The sequence below is a fragment of the Taudactylus pleione genome, unplaced genomic scaffold (assembly GCF_031769625.1).
Source record: "Taudactylus pleione unplaced genomic scaffold, aTauple2 ptg000457l, whole genome shotgun sequence".
NCBI lineage: Eukaryota > Metazoa > Chordata > Amphibia > Anura > Myobatrachidae > Taudactylus > Taudactylus pleione.
Genome location: NW_028284859.1, coordinates 2,611,266 through 2,630,183, shown reverse-complemented (window position 1 = coordinate 2,630,183; position 18,918 = coordinate 2,611,266).

Here is an 18,918-nt window from a genome sequence, read left to right as displayed (position 1 = left end):
ACTATCAACTTATCTCAAGATCCCAAACTCCTTCCATGTCTCCTTGCTCAAGCCTTTGATCCTCAATTGATTCCTTCAAGTTCTGCCATCACCTCCTAAAGTCCACACCAAAAGAGCGGAGGAGTTTGAGATAAAACAAATTCTGGATTCATGATTCCGCTATGGTCAACACCAATATCTGTTGGACTGGAAGGGTTATGGACTGGAAGAAAGATGTTGGGTGAAGAGTGAGGATGTCAATGCATCCCATCTAGTGGACAAATTTTATTCTGAAAATCCAGAGAAACTCAAGAGATGCCCGGACTGAACGATATTACTGTGGAGAATCGTTACCCTTTGCATCTCATCATTGAGTTATATGATAGGGTCAAGGGATCTACAGTTTTCTCAAAATTGGATTTAAGAGGAGCATACAACCTCATCCGTATATGACCTGGTGATGAATGGAAGACCGCTTTTAACACTCGGGATGGACACTTTGAATATTTAGTAATTCCTTTTGGCTTATGCAATGCTCCAGCGTTCTTCCAAGGGTTCATCAATGAGATTTTCAGGGACTTGCTCTATTCTTCAGTTCTGGTGTACCTTGATGACATCTTAAGTTTTTTCTCCCTCTCTCAAGGTGCATCAGATGCACGTGAAGGAAGTCTTGTCTCGTCTTAGGAAGAACCATTTGTTTTGTAAGATTGAAAAATGCGTTATTGAGGTCCCTTCCATTTCTTTTTTGGGATACATTATATCTGGATCTGGGTTGGAAATGGATCCTAAGAAAGTGCAAGCCATTCTTGATTGGTCTCGTCCTGCTTCCCTAAAACTCTCCAGAGATTCCTAGGGTTTGCCAACTATTATAGACGTTTCATTAAAGGATTTTCTACCTTAGTGGCACCTATATCCATTCTGACTCGGAAAGGAGTGGGCATATGGAGGTCTGCACTGCATGCTACAGGGGTCTGGAGGCATAGTGTCCTGGTTGCTAGTGTGAGTATAGCACACTCTAGCAGCGCTGCAGCGCGGCATGGGCGTCGCCATCTTGGATTTGGTCAGGTGACTTCTCAACCAATCCAAGCAGAGCGTTCCGGTAGTCCTAGCAACGAATCCTGCACTTCCTGTGGGTATTTAAAAGCTGATCTGCAGTCCAGTGCAACATTATTCCCAGCCTAGCTGGGTGCTAGTTCTCTGAGCTCCTTGCTATTATCTTCTCTCTGCTGTGTTTCACATATCTACTGCTCCAGGTTCCAGCCTCCTAGACACTCTGTGGACCAGCAGTGCTACTCCCTGATACCACCCCTAGAGGGAGCCTTGCTTCTACAATTCTGACAGATGGTGATCCTCCCTGACTACCCAGTAACCTGTTGTGTGTATCCATAGTCTATTCTGAGGATACACCTCCACCAGTATTACTTCTTCGCTAGCGGGTCATCCATGAGTAACCCCCTTCTCAGACCAGCGTCCTTTGTATACCAGACATCTGCCCTCATAACCTCTCCTGGATCCACCCCGGGTTCATTCCCGCAAGTACCCGATCCTATTGTGAGGACCTTCCCTATCAATAGGACTCGAGTATATTCTTGGGGTATTAGGTTTGGTCTTTTTAGATACTAAGGTCCACTCTTTGTAGGCCCTATGATGCGACAAAGACCTATTATTACTACTGTCAAAATTTTTGGGGCGACTTTTATTCGGATTATTCTCATATTCATGCTCATCGCTAAGAAATGTTTTCTTTTATTTTTATAACGTCCTCCTCAACCTTTTCTAATATCTTTTGCAACACTACTTAATTTTGTTTATATTCCTCTTTTACTTTTTGTGGCGCAATTAAAGATTTCTTTAATTTAATTTGTTGTTCTAAACTATCCATTTCTTTTTTTTCCTTCCACAACACAATAAGTTTAATTAAATTAGTGGCACTTTCATGAAGAATGTGATTCCACTTTTCCATAAAGGGAAGGTTATTGAAACCAAAACTAGGGGTTTTATGAATATTTAGACACTTAGGTACCTTATTGGCTTTAATGGAATATTCTAAACTTTGTATATCCCACCAAATATTTGTTATAACAAACTTTGTATATCCCACCAAATATTTCTTATAACATGTTTTTCAATGTCTCAAAAGAAACTATCAATGTCATCTTCCCATTCAATAGGGGTTGCCGTATTAATTTCTCTAAAGATTCTCTGACAGAGATCTGATCTTTTGCTACCCAGACCGTGTATCCTGAACATATTTATAAAATATTAAACAGATTAATATATACAGTAAACAAGATCCAAAAATGGCTGGCTGTATAAAAAAGCCGAAGTGAAAAAATAAAGAATTAGGTGAATACTAGCGCACAAAATTTAGATTCCTTATGTAGATAAAGTCATGTGATGTTGTAGAAAGTGATGATATGTTCCAAAAAAGCCCACTCCTGATAGTAACAGGTGGCTGCAGTCTTCCAATGATCAGTGTGGCAAAACGGGAAAATAGGGTGCTGAAAAATAATAAAGATGTGCCCCTAAAAGTGTAATAATTAAAATAAACAAACTTGTACTCAATGGTAAGTATTGTGCATACCAAAAAATAAAGAAATGAAAGCTTATCTGATGTCCAGGTACTGATCCTACGGTCAGGAAGCACGTGGTGACAAATTATTCAGGACTTATTCCAAGGGACGAAATTGCTTGAACAAACCTTTAAATCTGGCTTAAATCAAGTCCATAAAAGCAATAGAGTGTAGTATATTTTATGCAAACATAGTTAACAGTAGACGTACATAAATCTGCGTACCAGATAATGCAATAAATAATGCATATAAAGGTGTCACTCTTCCGTGTTCCTGGTGTTTAACTACAAACATCTGCCTTCATATACCACACATGGTAGGCCTCAGACCAAGAAATGGAGAAATATCTCTGAAAATAGTTTATTAACAAGCCAAGCAGGAAACACAAACAAACAGAGTAATATCCAACATACAAATAGAATAAATAATGCTTATCTTAAAAAATGGTTTAGCAGATAACAGTCCACTTTTGGAGGTGAAGAAGAACCAGTCCCAATGCGTTTTGTCCTTTTGGACTTCCTCAGGGGTGATACCCAGGTCTTGGAGGGCTACTATATATACCCTCTAATAGAGCATTCACGAGGGTTAGTAATCTTATAAAAGCACACACATGCCACTCAACATAGCGGACGTGCGGTGCTAATAGTGCAGTGCCTAAGAGGGCATACTCCCCTCCCTTTTGTGTCCGGAATTTTAGCGCTCTGCAATTTTCCAAAAATCGGAAGTGCGATCACGCACTTCCGTATTAGTCACCATCTTGGTGAAGGACAATTATACTACTCGAGCCCGCAGCCATCTTTTGCGGGGAAAATATAGATTTAACAGACAGCAGCCATCTTTTTTGTGTAAAGACCACATAACGGCGGACGTCTTAGGTGGAGCAAGCATAGCTTTCACAAACAGCGGCCATCTTTTTGGTGTAAAAGCCACATAGCTACGACCATAAATAGCCGTCGTCCATCTTAAATGTGACAAAAATTGGTTTGATAACAGGCAGCCATCTTTTAGGTGTATAGATGACATATTACAATGGCTATACATATAATAAGTCATATATAATGCAAGGTGAGATACACATATATAGATTTATTTATTTGTATACACTCTGGTTGAGACCTAAGTTGGGGGGAGCCCTTAAACATTTGCTATGGGGCCCACAAAGTTCTAGTTACGTCCCTGTTTTCCTGCATTTTCTTCAAGAGCTTCCATTTTGTGCTTTTAAATGTATCAATTTGATATATGGAGCAGCTACAAAGAAGATAGGAGCACTAAGCTTGCATTTTTCATTTGTCAATACAATATAAATGAAATGAAATGAAAATAAAATGCAATTTGCTTCAATTAACCTTTGGAAATGTGTTATAAACTTGTCCTGCATCATACACACTGGCACCAACTAGGCTCTGATAAAACCCCTACTGTGCATTGTGCTGAGGGTGATTCCAACACACTTTGAATAGTCACAAACCCTCACTGTGAACTGTGGGCAGTTTTTGGACATAAGGCAATGCAACTTGTAGTGTGCACTTAACCCTATATTTCTGGCCCCTTGTGTACAATGTGACCATCTAACAGATACAGGTCACCATTACCTTACATGACTTTGCTGGCATTGCTTGCTGTAGTGAGTTTGTATAGGCAGGATTCACTATATAGTGCTGCTACTGGCTATTCATCAAAGATTGATAATATTATACCTCCATTTAAGTGTGTTTGTTTTTCAAAGTACTGTAGGGCATATTTCCTATTGGCCTCAAAAGAGGCAAATTACAGTAGGCACTCCTTGTGCCATTGCTAAATCTACATCCTACTATTCTGCATCATATTTGGATGTAGTACCAGGAAATTTAGCTGCACCAACAAAACATTAACCTTCAGTCGTCACAGAGAAACATGTAGATTTCCACAAGACAGGAGCAGATGTACTAAGCTCTGAAAAGTGATAATTTGTAGAATGATAAACTACCAGCCACTCAGTTCCTAACTGCCATGTTACAGGCTGTGCTTGAAAAATGACAGTTAGGAGCTGATTGGTTGGTAGTTTATCACTCTCCACGTTATCACTTTCCAGAGCTTAGTTCATCTGCAATCTTTTCACCTAATTGGGACATGGATTTATCAAACTTCTATTGTTATTGTCATGATCCCTTCCTCCTGTAAGAGTCACTTCCTATGTGTCAGTATTTAAATAATTTATACAAGTATGTTGGTCACACTGGAATGGGTATGTAATGCCGGCTGTCGGGCTTACCTCCTGTCAGAATACCGATAGCGGCATCCCGATGGTTGGTATCCCGACAGAGGTCGGGTAAGTATACTTACCGACCCCCCTTTTCCCTCTAACCCTCCCTTCTTGTAGCCTAACCCTCCACATCCTGCACCGTAACTCTCCCAGTTAGAGCCTAAACCTAACCCTCCCCCCTTAGTGCCTAACCCTAACCCTCCCCCCTTAGTGCCTAACTCTAACTCCCCCAGAGGTGCCTAACCCTATCCCTCACCCTAGGGGTGCCTAGCCCTAACCTTCCCTCCCAGAACCTAACCTTAACCCTGCTACGCTCCCTAAACCTAACCCTCCTCCCGCAGCTAATGCTAAGGGTGCCCCAGACTTACCTAATTCGGGCTGGCGTCCATTGTTCCGGCGTCGGGATTAAGATAGGTGTCGGTATTTCAACACCTATCTTTAGCCCCTTCTCGGGATTACCCTGTTGGTGGCCGCCGGTCTCATAACTACATCCTGGTCACACCACTTAGAGTTGAAAACTATGCTTTATGGAGCATAGACACAGTTGGATAATTTAAATCACAGTGTACCGCAACATTTAGCCTCCCATCATGAATATTATACTAATGGCTTTCAAGGGTATTGAATACATTGAATCTTCTACGCTGGGTCAGGTATAAAAAGTAATGCATTCAGGAAGTTTTCTGGATGCATAAATTACACTGAGGTCAATGTGGCTTAATGAAGGGATGGAATTCAATAAAATATTTACATAAATGACACAAATTTCATGCCTGTGTTATAGGGTGTTGTGTATGTGTTGTTGTTTCTTATAAGGGTATATGTGTTTGTGTTATACAGTCTGATCATGGGATGCAATGTGACATTCCTATATAGGGTCAGTTTGGGTATCATGAAGCTGTGGCAAATATGGAAATTCAATTAGATAGGCTCAACTTTTAATTGAATTCTGTATTACTGTAGGTCAAGATTTAAATTGATACTGTTTGGATGTGTATGTACATTTAAACATTTTCATGTAAAAATATAAAGTATCGGGAAAATGCAGTCTAGTGAGTCTTATCAATCAGTTAAGGAAATAATCTGTTTACAACCATTAATTACAAACATATAGACATTTGATTACATTAAATTAAATTCCAAAAATAAAAAATAATGGTACATAAAAAGTGTACAATAATTTGTAATTGTGTCACATAGTATAATGGGAATATGCAATCTTATATATAAAATTAATTAGTCTGTTTATTTTTCCGGTTATGCATTTGGACATCCCTGCACTGATTGGAATGAAACCAATTCAGTTGGTTCCTGGCCAGGTTTTAATGGGGTTAGGTTCAGTCTGACCTCCCGTTGGTGTATGCTGTGCAGAACTTTGACCCAGGGAGCCTGTTTGGGCCTTCCACTGGATTTGGACAACATCACATAATAAAATCTACCACATGCCAGACATTATCACCCTTAAAATAGAGGTATATCCAATGCAGTGGTTAAAACCATTTCACATGCACAGATGAAACCTTCCTCTGAATTAGTGGTTCCAAACTCCAATGCAGTGATAGCTTAGGATGTTCTCTTAAGGAGAGCTCCCCACAATTCCACCTCAGTTTGGTACAATGTTAAAACATATATAAAGGAGAAAAAGAACAGATACAATAGTGTAACACAATTACACCATTTATTTACAAAACAATTACATCAAATGCCCTTACAATATATAAAAGCAAATAGAGCTCATCTGGTGGAGAACTGTCCCAGTCCTCAAATTTCCAATCACCAAGAGGGTAGAAATACCATCCTCAATGCATTTCATCCTTTTCCTATCTGCTGGAGATCATCAGGACCCTCCTTGATGAAGTCCTGCAGATGGCAAAAGCACAAAATGCATTGAGGACGGTATTTCTACCCTCTTGGTGATTGGAAATGGGAGAACTGGGACAGTTGGAGAACAGCAGCCACCCCTAATGCAATGGAGTGTTTATTGACTGTACAACTGGACTTTACTTTCATGTTTTTTGGAAGAACTACAACTCTGGTGTAAGGTCTATCAATTTAATTCTTTATCTAAAGGTGTAGTGCCCTATGCCACTAAAATATATATATATATATATATATATATATATATATATATATATATAATAAGCAGAGCAGGTCGGCACTCAATTGAAGAAAACCACGTACCTTGCCTCGGTGCCGCCAAACACACAAGTGTAATGTATACAAAAAATAGAGAGTGGCACTCAAAGGAATTAGCATCAAAACCATCGGTGCTGCATAAACACCAACTCCACAACTACTGGTTGGAAATAAAAATGAACGTTGACCAGAACAACCAGCAGTTGTGGAGTTGGTGTTTATGCACCACCGATAGTTTTGATGCTAAGTCCTTTGAGTGCCACTCTCTATTGTCTCTCAGATTGTCTTTTTTTACTTTGGAAGAGAGAGCGCGGGAGATAGAGAGATATATAGAGAGATATATATAGAGAGATATAGAGAGAGATATAGAGAGAGATATAGAGAGAGATATAGAGAGAGATATAGAGAGAGAGAGATATAGAGAGATAGAGAGATAGAGAGATATATATATAGTATGCTGGAGCTGCCCGGCACTCATCAATACGGAACAACAGCGTTCCTGGTGCTCATCCTCCCAATAATATCCATAGCATGCGAAAAAATGGATGTCACTCAGGGTATCAATAATGACCACTGTAACTAAATCGTGTGCCAACGTTTCAGGGCGCAAACTCTTTTATCAAGACCAACAGAAAAAAACAATGTACATACCTTATTTAGATGAATCACAAGTGCTTCCCGTCCACCACACCACGCCACTCATCCCATTGGAGACCCGATGACGTCACGTATGCGCCACAGCGCTGGCATCCTAGTCGTCTCCAGGGGGCGTGGCCTATAACCATAGTGATCGACTAAACAAAAAAGAACAATACGATAAAGACAAAATCAGTACTAGAAAATACAGATATGAACAAGCTGATGTGGAAGCTGAAATAACATGTCTCCCACTGAATACCTTACTGGCGTATAAACCTGAAAAAACTGAAATATCAATAAGCGGAATATAATAACAGACCTATATCACGAAAAAATCTAATGAAAACTTATTCAAAAACAGAAAAATGTCTAGCAACATGAATTGACAGCCAGATGTATACTAATAAGTGTAAAAAACATATCTTATAAAAAAAACTAGAAACAGATAAAATTGCATTAAGCCCCTGCGGGTTCACTGTTTGTACAGTGTGAATCCACCAACATTCCCTTTGAAGTAACTTCTGATCTATATTCCCACCTCTAGGATTGGGTGAGATGCAGTCATGCATTATCCACCATCAAATATAAAATAATTGTTTGTAGTCTCAAAAATGTCTTGCAACGGGATGTTTAGATGGTTTGCCATCCAAAGCTACTCTAATGTTTGACCTGTGTAAGGCCATTCATTCTTTAAGTTGTCTTGAGGTCTTGCCTACGTAAAATAGTCCGCAAGGGCATCTTATGTAGTATACAACGAATGTGGACGCACATGTAAGAGGAAATTTATTTGATATATCTTGCCCGAATGGGGATGGGCAAACGTATTGCCGGTTTCCAGAAAACTGCAAGTTATGCAACCGGTGCATTTAAAGTTCTCTGCTTTACGGGTAAGGAAATGTTCTGGATGTGCAGTTTTCATATGGGAATACCATTATGGACCACTATGTCCCTAATGTTTTTACCTTTTTTGTATGAGGGGAGAATAGTGTATCCTCTTAGTCCCGGAAGTTGGAAATCTGATGTAATGACCGGCCAGATGTTTTCGCAGCTGTGATAATGGATTTGCTAACCGCTGTATATTCTTGAGTCCAGGCTATTTTTTTGCAGGTATTCTCTTTTTAAATTGTGACGTTAAAGCGTCCTAAATACTAGAAATACTGAGTGCTTTGACTTTTGACTTTGACTTTTTAATTGTCTGGGATCATATCCTCTCATCAGAAATTTGTCCAGCATCTTTTCCATTTGAATTTCTGTGTCCTTCAGATCGCTGCAAATTCTCCTGATCCTTAGAAATTGCGAGTACGGTAACCCTTTCTTAGCCGCGTCCGGGTGATCACTGGTACCATGCAAAAGGGTATTACGGTCGGTGGACTTGGAGTAAAGGGTGGTATGTATTTCCATATTGGAATCCACAGACACCTCAACATCTAAATAGTGAATTTTTGACTTGCTACTTTGCCAAGTGAATTTAATGGCTGTGTCTTGTTGATTCACATATTGCATTGATTCTTGGAAACTTTGTTCATCTCCATGCCACATTATAAAGATGTCATCGATGTAGCGTCAATACCATATAATGGGATCTGCAATATCTCGCTGTGAGAAAAATAGCTCATTTTCTACTTTGGATATAAACAGATTCGCCAGACTCCGGGCCACGCAGGACCCCATAGTGCAGCCAGAGCACTGTAAATAAATCTTAGAATCAAAAAGAAAATAGTTTCTCGACAATGTGATTTTTAATAATGACATAAAGAAGTCCAAATCTGGACCTTTATACAAATTGTTATCCACCAGACAAGATCTCACTGCCTCTAAACCTCGTGTTTGGGGTATAGAGGTATATAGATTGACCACATCAATGGTGCATAACAAAACATGTTGTGGTACTGGAGTAAAATCCAGTAACTTGCATAAAAAGGTGGTAGTATCTTTCAAAAACAAATCCTGTGCTTGAACTATAGGCTGTAAATAAATGTCCAAATATTCTGATACAGAATAGTACAGAGAATCTTTGGCCACAATTATTGGTCTACCCGGCGGCATTTGTGCATCTTTATGCAATTTGGGTATAGTATAAAAGACCGGAATTACAGGACATTTAGTAACTAGAGCTTCTCTCGTTTTACTTGAGATAATCTGTTGTACCACAGCATTTTGTAAAATATTGTCAAGTTCCTTTTTAAAGGAATCTGTGGGATCATTAGAAAGAATTTTATATGTTTTTTCGTCTAGTTGGCGATATGCTTCATTTTTATACGTAACTAAATCTTGAATTACGATGCCACCGCCTTTATCGGCGGGGCGAATTACTATATCTTGATATTTGCCTATATTGTTCAAGGCTTTATTCTCTTGAGCACTCAGATTTGTTCTAATGGGTTTATATTTGTTTATTTCTTCAATCAATATTTTATCCATCTTTGTCGTGAAGTATTTGATGGACAGGTTCTGTGAGAGAGGTTCAAAAGAAGATTTTTTATAAACAGGAGTAGGGTCTTCCAATTCACTCGAAGTATTTCCAAAATGTTCCTTTAGTTTAAGTCTCCTATTAAATTTATATAAGTCTACTTTAGATTTGAAGAGATCTGGATGATTAGTAGGAACATAGGATAATCTCTTGTTGAGTACCGCATATTCTTCATTGGATAATCTTCTTGATGACAAATTAAAAACGAAATTCCTCAGTTTGTAGATTCTTTTTCCTTTCCCTCGCCCACTGGCTGCCCCTCTGGGTCTTGAATCGTCGGTAGAATCGCTTCTTGCCCTTGTCATCACTCCTGCCGGAGGTTTCAAAACAACTTTGCTCATAGATGCCTCTGCACATTCTGCTTCGCTTGAACCGATACCCCCGCTTGAGGTTTCTGTGTCTAAAAAAAGTTGTTTAGACCGAGGGAATTGTTTACGTGGTCTGTCAAATTTTCCTTCTCTGTTGTACGCCCAGCTATATACTCTGAATTCCGCGTAGTCGCGGTTCACAGTCTGTAATTTAGCTTGTTTAAACTGTATCAAGTCGGCTTTATTTTTCTCTATTTGACTTTGAAGATTATTAAATAATTCAATGTTGGTGTCTGCTTTTATTTTATCTAAATATGATGTTTCAAAATCTTGAATTTTCTCTTTTATAATAGTTCATTCCCGAGCAGATTCTTCAACCACCAACAGGATCAAATCAAATGAGCACTTATTTAACATGGCTGCCCACTTTTTGCAAAATTCAGGGTTGTAGCGTCCTATTGTTGGGATATTATTTATACGGAAGCCCCTGGGGATTTTTTCATCACTAAAATAATCCGATAAGGTCACTCCGTGCAGGAAGTAGTCTATTTCTTTTTTTCTTATACATAATAACTGTGCAACAAGTTGTTCAGATGTCTCTACTCCTGCCACTGTCTTTAGATTATCCTTAAACAGTATGCCTTCTGCATCTGTATCTGAGAGGCTAAGTATATCTCCCAAAAATAGCACCGTGTTAAAAAAGCCGCTTGCAGAATGTTCCTGATTCGCAGATGTAGACATGTCAATCTACTTTAAGTAGATGGTTATAAATGCAAGAAGCAGATTTGCGATAGAATCTTGGTTTCAATAGTAGAGAGGTGCCTTGGACCAATGCACAACTAAAAATTAGATGTGTACTAATATGGTATCCTGGAGCTGCCCGGCACTCATCAATACAGAACAACAGCATTCCTGGTGCTCATCCACCCAATAATATCCATAGCATGCGAAAAAATGGATTTCACTCAGGGTATCAATAATGATCACTGTAACTAAATTGTGTGCCAACGTTACTATTATTAAAGAGAAAATTCAAGATTTTGAAACATCATATTTAGATAAAACAAAAGCAGACACCAACATTGAATTATTTAATAATCTTCAAAGTCAAATAGAGAAATATAAAGCCGACTTGATACAGTTTAAACAAGCTAAATTACAGACTGTGAACCGCGACTACGCGGAATTCAGAGTATATAGCTGGGCGTACAACAGAGAAAGAAAATTTGACAGACCACATAAACATTTCCCTCGGTCTAAACAACTTTTTTTATACACGGAAACCTCAAGCGGGGGTATCAGTTCAAGCGAAGCAGAATGTGCAGAGGCATCTACGAACAAAGTTATTTTGAAACCTCCGACAGGAGTGATGACAAGGGCAAGAAGCGATTCTACCAACGATCCAAGACCCGGAGGGGCAGCCAGTGGGCGAGGGAAAGGAAAAAGAATTTACAAATGGAGGAATTCATTTTTAATTTGTCATCAAGAAGAATATCCAATGAAGAATATGCGGTACTCAACAAGGGATTATCCTATGTTCCTACTAATCATCCAGATCCCTTCAAATCTAAAGTAGACTTATATAAAATTTAATAGGAGACTTAAACTAAAGGAACATTTTGGAAATACTTCGAGTGAATTGGAAGACCCTACTCCTGTTTATAAAAAATCTTCTTTTGAACCTCTCCCACAGAACCTGTCCATCAAATACTTCACGACACAGATGGATAAAATATTGATTGAAGAAATAAACAAATATAAACCCATTAGAACAAATCTGAGTGCTCAAGAGAATAAAGCCTTGAACAATATAGGCAAATAGCTAGATATAGTAATTCGCCCCGCCGATAAAGGCGGTGGCATCATAATTGAAGATTTAGTTACGTATAAGAATAAAGCATATCGCCAACTCTCAGACGAAAAAACATATAAAATTCTTTCTAATGATCCCACAGATTCCTTTAAAAAGGAACTTGACAATATTTTACAAAATGCTGTGGTGCAACAGATTATCTCAAGTAAAACGAGAGATGCTCTAGTTACTAATTGTCCTGTAATTCCGGTCTTTTATACTATACCCAAATTGCATAAAGATGCACAAATGCCGCCGGCTAGACCAATAATTGTGGCCAAAGATTCTCTGTACTATTCTGTATCAGAATATTTGGACTTTTATTTACAGCCTATAGTTTTTGAAAGATACTACCACCTTTTTATGCAAGTTACTGGATTTTACTCCAGTACCACAAGATGTTTTGTTATGCACCATTGATGTGGTCAATCTATATACCTCTATACCCCAAACACGAGGTTTAGAGGCAGTGAGATCTTGTCTGGTGGATAACAATTTGTATAAAGGTCCAGATTTGGACTTCTTTATGTCATTATTAAAAATCACATTGTCGAGAAACTATTTTCTTTTTGATTCTAAGATTTATTTACAGTGCTCTGGCTGCACTATGGGGTCCTGCGTGGCCCAGAGTTTGGCGAATCTGTTTATATCCAAAGTAGAAAATGAGCTATTTTTCTCACAGCGAGATATTGCAGATCCCATTATATGGTATTGCCGGTACATCGATGACATCTTTATAATGTGGCATGGAGATGAACAAAGTTTCCAAGAATCAATGCAATATGTGAATCAACAAGACACAGCCATTAAATTCACTTGGCAAAGCAGCAAGTCAAAAATTCACTATTTAGATGTTGAGGTGTCTGTGGATTCCAATATGGAAATACATACCACCCTTTACTCCAAGCCCACCAACCGTAATACCCTTTTGCATGGTACCAGTGATCACCCGGAAGTGGCTAAGAAAAGGTTACCGTGCTCGCAATTTCTAAGGATCAGGAGAATTTGCAGCGATCTGAAGGACACGGAAATTCAAATGGAAAAGATGCTGGACAAATTTCTGATGAGAGGATATGATCCCAGACAATTAAAAAGAGCAAAAGTCAAAGCACTCAGTATTTCTAGGAAGGACGCTTTAATGGCACAATTTAAAAGAGAATACCTGCAAAAAAGTAGCCTGGACTCAAGAATATACAGCGGTTAGCAAATCCATTATCAAAGCTGTGAAAAACATCGGGCCATCATTACATCAGATTTCCAACTTCCGGGACTAAGAGGATACACTATTATCCCCTCATACAAAAGAGGTAAAAACTTTAGGGACATAGTGGTCCATAATGATGTTTCCCATATGAAAACTGCACATCCAGAACATTTCCTTACCCGTAAAGCAGGGAACTTTAAATGCACCGGTTGCATAACTTGCGGTTTTCTGGAAACCGGCAATACGTTTGCCCATCCCCATTCGGGCAAGATATATCAAATAAAATTTCCTCTTACATGTGCGTCCAGATTCGTTGTATACTACATAAGATGCCCTTGCGGACTATTTTACGTAGGCAAGACCTCAAGACAACTTAAAGAACGAATGGCCTTACACAGGTCAAACATTAGAGTAGCTTTGGATGGCAAACAATCTGAACATCCTGTTGCAAGACATTTTCGAGACTGCAAACATCCATTATCCACCATCAGATATAAAATGATTGACTGGATCTCACCCAATCCTAGAGGTGGGAATAGAGATTAAAAGTTACTTCAAAGGGAATCTTGGGGTGGATTCACACTTTACAAACAGTGAACCCGCAGAGGCTTAATGAAATTTTATCTTTTTCTAGGTTTTTATAAGATATGTTTTTTACACTTATTAGTATACATCTGGCTGTCAATTCATGTTGCTAGACATTTTTCTGTTTTTGAAAAAGTTTTCATTAGATTTTTTCGTGATATAGATCTATTATTATATTCCGCTTATTGATATTTCAGTTTTTTCAGGTTTATACGCCAGTAAGCTATTCAGTGGGAGACATGTTATTTCAACTTCCACATCAGCATGTTCATATCTGTATTTTCTAGTACTGATTTTGTCTTTATCGTATTGTTCTTTGTTTTGTTTAGTCAATCACTATGGTGATAGGCCACGCCCCCTGGAGACGACCGGGATGCCAGCGCTGTGGCGCATACGTGACATCATTGGGTCTCCGACGGGACGAGCGGCGTGGTGTGGTGGACGGGGAGCACTTGTGGTTCATCTATATAAGGTATGTACATTGTTTTTTTCTGTTGGTCTTGATAAAAGGGTTTGCGCCCTGAAATGTTGGCACACGATTTAGTTACGGTGGTCATTATTGATACCCTGAGTGACATCCATTTTTTCGCATGCTATATATATATATACACACACACACACACACACACACACACACACACACACACATCCTACTGTACATTGCTATACATATTATAAATGTAATGTTGCATGTGTCTTAAGAAATAAACATATCAATATGTTGCACAATCTAGTTGAGTGTATGAGCAAAGCTGCCATGATGTTGTTGTTACAAGTAACCATAAGTAATAGAATGAGATCAGATGCCGTAATCAGACTCCATTTTGTTGCAATGCAAATCGACATCTCAATTTTTTAGAAGCAGTGCCATAACGGCTTTTCAGCCCCTGTGTCGTCCATGCCCTCTTGTGGTGTGACATCATGACACTATGCCGAGGGGACGGATGTCAGTGCTGGTTAGTGGGCTGTGCAGGCTGCAGTGTGCATGTCTGGAGCACTCAGGCATTGTGGAAGGTGGGTGGAGCCAAGATGATGCGATTTAACACAAATAGCATCATCAGCCGCCAGTGCCATCCACTTCACTGGGAGACTTGTCCACATTTCTGGGTGGCCGGGAGTGCCACCCGAATTACAGAGTCCTGCCAGCAATTCCAGGAAGGTAAGAAAGTATAATTTATAACCTTTGGTGAAGAGTAACTGTGCAGTGCCTGTGCTGCATCAATTATTGTGTGACCTGTGTTTTATTGCCACAGGCTCTTTTCAGTCTGTCAGGTCATGTGAGTTAGGGATTGCACAGGGAACATTTCCTAGGCACTTAAGCCAATTGTTAGGTACCTTAAAAACGTTGTTGCGCACATATATATCCTTCCCCAATCATGAGTCAATATGGCAGGTCTTAATGTGCCTTTTATCGACACTCTCATATACAGTTAAAGTGCTGGGAGCCATAAACTGTACTCATATTGTGCTGGGAGCACCTCAGAGGTATATGTGAACAGACATCATTATCACGCCCTCAATGTGCAGATGGTCTGTGACGCAAACCAAGGAATAATGAGTGTGGTAACTGGCGTTGGATCATATTATAAGAGGGCATACTGTAATCAGCCCAACTTATCTAGAGCTGGAGTTGGTATAGATTTTATGAAGGGGAGCTACAGAATATATATACAGTATAATATATATATATATATATATATATATACACACACACACACACACAATTTGAAATAAGCAGCACTCAGTGGACTTGATAAATAACAATTCTCCACAACGGGGTAAAGGCAACGTTTCAGGCTTTAATGCCCTTCCTCAGACTACATATATATCAAAAACCATAACATAATATGCTCACCTTATATACCCATGTACCTCTCCGACCTGCGTCCGGTCCCCGCTGACTGTCCTCTGCCTCATGGGCTCCACTTTCGGGAAATGCCGGACATGCATCACTGCACCACCTGACCGGAGTGTTGCCATGGTTACCTGACGCCCGCCGGAGGGCATCAAGTGATATCACCCATATTGTGACAAACTGCAATAAAAAGGCAACACAAAAAAAATGAAAATAAACAACAATAATAAAAGAAGTAAATGGAAAAAATACTAATATTAATAAATCACATAGCCAAAACTTAAAAATCGGATCCATAGGAGGGGTGGAAGCTGTAAGAAAATTAATCATAAATACTGCTCTCTACCAAGGACCCAAAGTGGATTTTTTTCTAATGCTATTGGATCTATCCTTAAGAAGAAAGGATTTCTATTTTGACGCACAATACTATCAACAGGAAAGTCGATGTGCAATGGGTACGCACGTGGCACCCACTTTCGCCAATGCATATATGGCAGAGGTCGAGAAGGATTTATTTTTTAATAGTAATACTAGAGACAGTATCCTCTTTTATAAGGGGTACATAGATGACGTATTTCTCCTGTGGAGGGGAAGTCACAATCATCTGGTAGACCTCATAGAAAACATCAACACATTGGATCATCCTATCAAGTTCACATATCATATGAGCTTAGAAGAGGTTAACTTTCTGGACGTCACCATCTCTATAAAGGATAACCTAATCTCGACTAAGATTTTCTATAAACCGACGTATAGAAATACTCTCTTAAGAGCAGATAGCTTCCATCTTAAGTCAACGATCAATAGTCTACCATACTCAACTCCTGAGAGTAAAGAGGATTACGAGTGATGATGAAATGCTAGACAAGTTCAGACATAGAGGCTATCCTGAAAATATATTACATGCAGCAAAAAATAAAGTTGACCGTATTGCCCGGGATGATACTTTGAAGCATGTATCTAAGGAAGAATCTGATGATGTCATTAATTGGGTACATACATATTCTACTGCTCATGAGGAAATCAGAAAAGTGAACAAGCAACTTTGGCCTATGATACAGAGTGACCGAGATCTACCCACCCTGAAAAAAAACAAGAATTAGATCATGCTATAAAAGTGGTAAAAACATTAAGGATTGGGTGGTCAAGTCAGACATTACAGAACTGAATAAAATTTCCAACTACAGTAAACATGAAGGCCGAAAAATGGTTGTCATAGGAGTGTGGGTTGCACAACCTTTGGCCACATTATAACAAGTAAATACTTTGTTCACCCACATTCTGGATACAACTATGAAATTGGACATCGACTTACCTGTACCAGCTCATATGTAATTTATCTGATTAAGTGTTCCTGTGGACTCTGCTATGTAGGGGAAACCATGCGTTCCTTTCGTGAACGCATGGCCCTACATAGATCTGCTATCAGATCTGCCATCAGTGGCAAAGAATCTGAATAGTCTGTCACCAGGCATTTCTTTGATTTGAAGCATAACATGTCCAGTCTCAAACACATGGTAATTGACCATGTACTGGATGATGGAAGAAGCGGGGATAGAAACAAGAAGCTCATGAGAATGGAAGCAAAATGGATTCACATATTGGACACTGTTAGGCCTAGAGGTCTTATTGACAGCTTAATTATAATATTTTCTTATAATATTTGAGTATATATCTCACTCTAGGAACATCTATACACTTTACTTGTGTAAATATTATTATAGTGCTGTCTCCTGATTTAAGGTCCACTAGCCTTAATTATCTATGGATCCGATTTTTAAGTTTTGGATATGTGATTTATTAATATTAGTATTTTTTCAGTTAATTTCTTTTATTATTATTGTTTATTTTCATTTTTTGGTGTTGCATTTTTGTTTCAGTTTGTCACAATATGGATGAGATCACTTGATGCCCTTCAGGCGGGCATCGGGTAACCATGGCAACACTCCGGTCAGGTGGTACAGTGATGCATGTCCGGCATTTGCCGGAAGTGGAGCCCACGAGGCTGAGGACAGTCAGCGGGGACAGGACGCGGGTCGGAGAGGTACACAGGTATTTAAGGTGAGCAGTTTATGTTATGGTTTATGATATATATGTAGCCTGAGGAAGGGCATTAAAGCCCAAAACTTTGCCTTTACCCAGTGGTGGAGAATTGTTATTTATCAAGTCCACTGAATGCTGCTTATTGGAAATTGTACATGAACTAGTAGCAGGCACCGTGGCCATTTTTTTGTGGAAAGGAGAGTGATGTGCGATTTGGAGTCTGATTATATATATATATACACATACATACACACACACACACATCACTCTAACACCAGTGTAGCCAATAGCTATTAGTGTAGAAAACAAACAGCACTCACGTTTAGATGAAAACTTCACATGTATTTATTCACATAGACAGAAGTGAATAATGCAACATGCATAAACAGTGTCCCAACGGCCGGTTTCAACTGCCTTGCAGTTTTCCTCAGGGGCTGAGGATATATTGTCTTCTTCTGTTAAAATCATTGAAGAAATTGTGTAATAGATAGCTATAGTCATCCTGTATAGCAGGAAAACAGAGAGAACTCCTTTGTCATACATGGGTGTTTGATATAGACATGTGTATAATAATGTACATTAGTACAATTGTGACTTTTACACAGTGGAATTTTTAAACTGCTAGGGGTATTGTCATTAGTACCCTCTTAGACAGTGGTACATAATTAGAACACTGCTCGCACTACCCATATCCTAATAATATTTGGGGTACTAAGCCCAGACATCCTCTTATTTATTTTCAGTAGTGGTCGGAGCACTGCTTGTATTATCTATGTCCTAATAACATTAGGGATGTAGAGCTCAATATCCCTCCACTGAGGGATTAGTCACTGAATTATAATATCAATTATACTAATTTAAATAAATATATACCCACTTATTAGCTATAATTTATAGCTTTTGCCATAGTATGTGCTATGACATAGGTTAATTCTAATTAAGGGACATTATGATTCACTTAACAAATTAATAAAGTCATAGAGGGAATTATTAGTATTGAGATAATTGTTTCACCGTTTAACTATACTATTA